This window comes from Ictidomys tridecemlineatus, chromosome 1 (genome assembly GCF_052094955.1).
Source record: "Ictidomys tridecemlineatus isolate mIctTri1 chromosome 1, mIctTri1.hap1, whole genome shotgun sequence".
NCBI lineage: Eukaryota > Metazoa > Chordata > Mammalia > Rodentia > Sciuridae > Ictidomys > Ictidomys tridecemlineatus.
The window spans coordinates 211,889,051-211,896,710 of record NC_135477.1 but is presented as its reverse complement, the minus strand read 5'-3'; the positions used below and the strand labels follow the sequence as shown (position 1 = coordinate 211,896,710).

Sequence of the window (7,660 nt, the reverse complement as noted above, 5' to 3'; positions counted from 1 at the left end):
GCTGATTCCTTGTGCAGAACAGTCAGTCTCCTGCTGTGGCTTCCAGATACCACCCACTGTTTCCCTCTTACCTTGTTGAGCTTGCCATTCTCTTAGGCTTCTGCTTTCCTTCGTCCAACCCTTAAGTATTAATGTCCTGAGGTTTCCTTGGGGTCTCATCTCTTCCTGCTCTGCTTGCTCTTCCTTTCACCTGTATCTTTGTTGTCCATATAATGATGGTTGCCTAACTTAACTCTTTTGCTCAAATCTCTTCTCTGACTTTTAAAGCCATATATTCAACAATCTACTTCAAACTCAGCATGTCTCAAGATGAACTCATTTCCTCTACTGTAAATCCTTTCCTCTGCTTATGGTGTCCTTATTCATGCAGCAACTTAAGATGGAAACCTGGGAATCATCCTGCCTTTTTTTACTCCCTCTTTCCCTCCTCCCACAAATCCAGAGAATTGCTTCTCTCCATCCACTCAGTATCATTTTGGCTCATGCTTACTTTCAGCCTTGAATTATTGCAAAAGCCAAAGCCATTATTCAAAAATTAAAATGACATTACTCTATATAAATACTTCGACATCCTCAGGAATAAACTCTAAGCTCTTCACTATCTTCTTCTTTTTTTTTTTAATGGTGCTGGGAATTGAACCCAGGGCCTTGTGCATGCAAGGCAAACACTCTACCAACTGAGCTATATCCCCAGTTTCACTGTCTTTAAGATTCAGTATCACTTTGCCCCTGTCCAGAATCATCTCTGGCTATTCTTGGCTTCTTTATCCCCACTCCACTGCCTTCTAGAAATTCTGTACTTCCAACACCAACATGATGAATTACTTTAATTGTCTAAGTTCACCATTCTTCCTCTTGTTCCCAGACTTTGCATATGCTGGTTTGTCTTCCTAAATCTGCCTTTTAAATTTTTTCCCCCCACTCTGGGACTAGAAAAGTCTTGCCCATCCATCAGTCTTGGCTTAGCCATTGCCGTGGACTTTTGCCATGTCTTGGCAGCTTAGCATTCACTCACCTTCCCTGTTGTGTCCGGATTTCTTTCTGGAGAACTAAGCCCTTTTCCCTTTGCATTTTCTTGGTTAGGTGGTAAATCTAAAATGTCTGGCACCTGTCATGGAGGGTGTTAGTTAACTCCTTTTACACGTGGCTCTGGTAAAAGCAGGCAGAGGGGCTATGATTTAACCTGGTCAATCAGATGTCTTTTTTTCTAGGACTTGAAGTGTAAGGAGGAAAGAAATGGAAATTCCTCCACATCATAGGTAGGGCTTGGACCTGAGTGTTATGGTTCAGAGGTTGTGCCTGGGTTCTTTCTTTGATTTCTGCCCCTTTATAAATCTCCTATTTCACTGTTAAGTTTGCATCCAGGACCCTTCCAGTAAATTCCTTTAAATGTGAGTTATGAAGAATTGGTTTCTGATGGCTTTTCGTCTTTAATGTCTTCTGTGGCTCCCTAGCCTGGACCCAAAGCCTCTCCCACAGGTTGTCTTCCTCATAGTGGCTAATATTGCTTATTAAAACGTCATTTTACTTCTTTTGTCTCTGCTGCTGGACATAAACGTCTCAAGGGCAAGACAATACCTGTTTGTTATTGTACACTCAGAGCCAAAGTCAGTGCCTGGTATACATTAAGCACTCAAGAAGCATTTGAGGAATGTGTGAAAGCAATTTCATTATTTGATGTGAAGAGAGTAAATGTGAGAAAGGCACAGAATCTGTGGCTCCAATATTTTTAAACATAGATCATTATCAGAAATTTTATTAAGGCTTCCCCTGTTCCATGGCAAAACATGCTGATAATCGTGCAAAGTGCAAACTGAAGAAAATCCAAACAGAAAATATCAGAACAGAGACTTCTCATTCCAGGAAGATGGATAGACATGCTTTTCCCTATTCCATTTTCTAAGTTCAGCAAAAATCCCTAGTGGGGGGTAGAGTCTCCTCCTCCCATTCTTGGCCTCTTTAGCCACACACACACACACACACACACACACACACACACACACACAACTGAAATTGTTCATAATGGTTGAGGTATAAAGTTTGGAGAAGCATGATTATGAAAAAATTTTAGTAAAAAAGATTGTGTGTGTGTGTGTGTGTGTGTGTGTGTGTGTGTGTATAACAAAAGAAGACACTGAACGATGAAGAAGACAGACAAGGGAGAGTCCTCAGGCTGATGGTAAGATGTGGTGGTAAGTTCCTGGTGTTTTCTTTTGACTTTGTATATTCCAGAATTAGAGACAAAGAAATGAGCAATCTGGAGGCACTGTTGGGCACTGATGGAAACAGCTCCCACAAAGGCCTGCTTTCTCTAGGCAAAGGACTTGGAAAGGGACGACTTAGGAGGACAAGAGCTGCTTTACTGTAGCCAAATACCAGGACAGCTATGGCCTCACCCCTACCAACACTGGTAAAGGATGAGTGGGGAGCCTAGAATATCAAATGGGTTCCAACCCATCTGTGATAGGGCAGTGTCAGAGGAGGCTGAATAGCAAGCGAGGACATTATTCCTACTGGTTGGCAATAAGCACCTTCTTTCTCCCATATGCTATTAGTGGAGTCCACCTGGGGAGTCCTTCACATGGCAATAACTAGGTGCAAGCTCCCCTTCACTGAAATATCAGTGGCCTAGAGGAGAACCAAAACTACTACCTCACCTACCAATAAAGAGGGACATCATGCCACACATACTTTTATATAAATAGAAACATAAACTCCCAATTGGAAGTAATGAAGTGGTACCTTCTCTTCCCCTGCCAGAGTGGTGTTGGAGCATTCCAGCTTAAATAAGATCCCAAACCACATAATGTACTATCCAAAATGTCCACATTTTAATAAAAAGATCATTCATCACATAACAGATACGAGTAAGGTCTAAAGCTGAATGAAAAACATGACATTAAGATGGCAAAGATGTTAGAATTTAATATTACCAAGAGATTAAAGGGGATATCATAAAGTGCTGCCACTAGCAATTATAAATGCACTTGAAACAAATGGAAAGAAACCCATCAATGATATATAAAAATCTCAGCAAAGAAAAAGAAAAGTTGAATCAAATGGAGAATTTAAAACTGAAAAGTGCAATAACCGAGTAAAAATTTCACTGCTTGGGTTCAAAGAGAACAGAGGAAAGAATCAGTAAATTGAAAGAAATAATAGTAGGAATATCCAAGTTGAACAAAGGAGAGAATACAAACTTAAAAAATGAGAACCACAGGGACGTGCAGGACTGTACCTGAATTTCTAGCAATCCTTCATGTGGGTTCTGGAAAGAGAGGTGAAAGAGGAAAGGATTGGTGAAGTACTTGAATAATGTCTGAAAATCCCCCCAAAGTTGGCAAAAGACTTTATGTTACAGACTTAAGAAACTTGGTGAATCCTAAATAGGATAAGTCCAGAGAAATCTATACCATGACATAATAGAGCCAGACTTTTGAAAAACTAAAGACAAGGGAAAAGTATTGAAAGTAGCAGGAGACACTTTACCTTACCTATTGAGGAAAACCAACTCAAATGATAGTGACTTATTCTGAGAAACAATGGAGGCCCAAAGTGGTCTTTCTCAAGTGCTAGAGAAAAGAGCTGTCAACATAAAATCTTATATAGAATGAAAATATTCTTCTAGAGTAAAGAGGAAATTAAGATAGTGTCAGCTGAAGAAAAACTACAAGAATTAGTCACTAGCAGTCAGACTGTAAAAGAGTAAAGGGGAGATCAAAGATGGTGGGTTTGAGGAAATATGCACTTTCTAGTCGTTCCTTGGCTTGGGATACAGGCAACAGAAATACTGCTTTTCAGTGAGGTAGATGACAGAAAGAATTCACTGGAATTCAATATCAGATAGAGAATCATACAGACACAGAAATTGGGATGATGGGAACAGAGGATAAGAAAGAATACATTGAAGCCAAGCTAATGGGTCTAGTGGTACCAGTTCACTGCAGAGGGGAGGTAACCAGACAGAAAAAGAGAGAAGCATGGTAAACAAAAGTGGCACGGGAGAACCTGTGGAATGGAGAAGCAGTCTGAATTTAACTGAACCAGAGTCTGTACAGTTGGCTGGTATTTGAGGCATGCTTTCTGTTTCTCAGCTGGTGAATGGAGATCTGAGGAAGGAAACTAGTTTGAAGAGCAGTGGCTTGCTGCTGCAGAAGCCTGGGAGATCATAACAAGTATTGTCACATGGCCCTTGTAATCACCTGCTGTGTCACCCTAGAGTGTACCTGGTGGGGCGTGATTGAAATGGGCACAGTGAGGATTGTGCCCAGGGGGATTCAGCTTGTGGATATTGTAGACCACTTGCCCTTTGGGTCTGGTTGTTCACAAGACCAGCAGGGGAGGGTGCAATTATACTCAGCGCTGATCCTGGCAAGACCACATTGATGAGAAGTGGAGTCCTATGGAGGATTGATTACCCTACTCTATGAATGGAGATCTTGGGAGACGCCTGAAATCCAGATGTCCAGTAGAGATGGGAATCTGCCTGGCCCTAAGAAATGTTGATCTAATCTGTCAAGAACAGACACCCACCAAGGAAATTCAAAAGTCTGATCAGAGCTGAACCCCAGTCTCCAGTACCTCCCATTTAGAACCCTGCATCAGCCCTACTCAGGAGTGCATCGATTTAGTCTGTCCAGAAGAAACTCCAGTTGACAGTCCTTCCCATTCCACCCTGCCTTCTGCTGGTGAGACGGGAAGCTGAGAGCTGTTTCAATCAGCTCAGGTTCTAGGCCACTCCAGCTGGCAGCTTGGTGAGCAACACAAAGAGGTTGGTTTAAGAACCTTCAGCCCTGGCTGTCTCTAAGGGGCATAGAGCCCAAGAAGAAAGGGAAAGAAGGGCAGTCTGACATAGGCAATGAACAACTATCTTTGGCAACAGTTCTGACCACCTCAATGGAGAGAAACACTTCATTTTTCATTAAGAAATGTTTTCCTTTTTTTTTTCCCGTGTATGTGTGTGTGTGTGTGTGTGTGTGTGTTGGAGATTTCTTCTAATTGGTTCATAGGGCATAGATATACATACTTACACATATTTTTTTCTGTTTTTAATTATTTTTTTTCACCCAGGTATTATTTCTTTTCTTTTTATTTGACAGTAAGTTGTTTTGCTTGTGTTGGTTTGATTTTATATTTTTGCTTCTGTTATTTCTCTTTCTCTCTTTTCTTCTTCAACAGTCTAATTCTTTTGTTCTCTATTTGCTTATTTCATTTTATTTTTTTCCTCCCCTTCTCTATACTGTCACTTGCTACCTTTCCTCTGCTTTCCCTAGGTACCTTTTTGAATATTTTAAACTTCTTTTTATGTTTCTATCCCATTGTCTTTTTCTTGAATAACTGTAATTGTACTATCTTTTAGAACTATTTACTTTATAAAAATCTTGCCCCCAGCATTTATGTTGTTGTGGGTATCAGTTGCTATGGATGGTAGAGTTGATACCTGCTGTTTACTTGAATGTAGATCTAATTCATGACTGTTTGTTGTTTTTGATATTGTTAATTGCTGGTCTCTCCATTCCTCTTTTTGTGGTGATTAGTGTTGTAGATGTCACAGCAGGCCCTGGGCATTTATTTGAATGCCATATATTGTTTGCTGCTGTTGTTTGTCTTTCTCTTTTGTGAGAGGTGCTGGGAAGTGTGTGGGATACTATGCATTCATAGGGTAGAGACCCTGATGCTGAGCAACATGCACAACCCAGCCAAAGACAGCATATCTTGTTTCACACTCAAAATAACTCTGCTGAGCTTCAACAAGTACCACATATAATTGGGGATACAAAAACCCCAAACCAAAGACCAGACCTCAAGCAGGAATGGCTGGAAGGTCCTTCAGGTCCCACTCATGGACATCTTCTACAGAAAAAATAAAAAGAAAAAAAAAGAAAAATTTCTAAGACAATGGCTTACAAGATTCTACAGTGCTGCAGCAGCTATTCAAGAGTGGATAAAATGAGCAGTTCTGCTGCAGCAAATGAGAGGCATCAGAGGTTAAAATCAACACTTGGATTATGCTAGACCTATGCATTGAAGCTAAGAAGCTGTAACAACATATGACTTGTTACAAAAGAGATAACCATTCACCAAAGGACCTCTCATAAAAGAGGAAGAAGACTCCATCGCAGCAGATGCACCTTTGAATACATGAGGAAAACAGTAAGCAAGCTCCCCCCCTACCAAATTTATAATCCTTTGACAAAGGAACCCACAGATATTGAAGAAACTGAAATTTCAGAGAAAGACTCTAAAAATTGATTATTAAATCTATCAATGAATGAAAATATTTAAGGAATGCATCAAGAGAACAAATACAGGAGGTTAAAGACCATTTCAATAGAAAATTTCTGAAAGGAAACCAATCAGAACTCTTAGAAATGAAAGATAATAAAACAAATAAAAATTTAGTTGAAAGTATCAACAGATTAGATTATATAGAAAACAGAACTTTAGGCCTTGAAGACAGGGTACATATACTTGAACATTCAGTAAGCAGCAAAGAAAGAAGAGAAGAGAGAAAGAAAGAAAGAAAACCCAGTAAAATTATACAGGAGAGGTTAGGCCCAGGTTTGCCTCCACTGACCAGCAGACCCACTCTGGAGCTCAGGCCCTGGCTCAGTACTGCTTCCTTCACCCCCGTGGAAGCCCAAGCCTAGGTTAGGCCCAGCATTGCCCTCTGGACTCACCTGGGAGCCCAGGCCTAGCCTATCTCCATCATGGGACACTGCAGCCATCACCATAGCCTCCTCATGTTGTAGCCTCCACCTTGTGAAAATAGACAGCTGCATCTCAGAAGAGGCAGCTGAAAGTCATTGTAAGGCCCACCCTCTCAGCCCCATGTCTGAAAGAGGTTGCATCCATCTTGGGACACCCCCACTGTTGTCTCTAGTTACCTCCACTATTGCCACCACCACCTTTAGTTGCAGTAGCATCCATCTCAGGACACTGGCAGGGTGTCCAACACTAAGGTATGGTAGCCCAACACCAAGGTCAGGTATAGATAATCTGCATGGACACTATAAGATTATAGGGTAGAAACTGTAATACCTCAGACCGACTGCAAGAAAGGAAGACACATAGACACCATGGGAAAAAAATGGAAGAAAATGCCCCAAACAAACCAGGATACTACAATAATAGAATCCATGGATGGTGCAGTTGATGAAATGTCAGAGAAGGAGTTCAGAATATACATAATTAAAATGATCTGTGAATTAAAGAAAGACCTTAATGAGCAAATACAGGCAAAAATTGACCACACCAACAAAGAGATAAGGGAGCAAATACAGGTAACAAAAGATTACGTCAAAAAAGAGATAGAGATTCTGAAGAAAAATGAATCAGAAATCCTTGAAATGAAGGAAACAATAAACCAAATTTAAAAACTCAATAAAAAGCATCACCCACAGGCTAGATCACTTGGAAGACAGAATGTAAGATAATGAAGACAAAGTTGAAATATTGAAAATGAAGCTGACCACACAGTGAAGATGAGAAGAAACCATGAGCAGAACATCCAGGAATTATGGGACAGCACCAAAACACCAAATATAAGAATTATTGGGATAGAGGAAAGCACAGAGATTTAAACCAAAGGAATGCACAATCTCTTCAATGAAATAATACCAGAAAATTTCCCAAACATGAATAATGAATTGGAAAATCA

At 40.5% G+C, this 7,660-nt stretch overlaps 1 non-coding gene across 1 annotated transcript; it reads right to left on the bottom strand.

Moving 5' to 3' along the window:
* Window positions 1-619: 619 nt before the first annotated feature.
* On the bottom strand, window positions 620-692 carry Trnaa-ugc (transfer RNA alanine (anticodon UGC)). The gene has a single exon. It is a non-coding gene; the product is annotated as a tRNA-Ala (tRNA).
* Window positions 693-7,660: the final 6,968 nt, after the last annotated feature.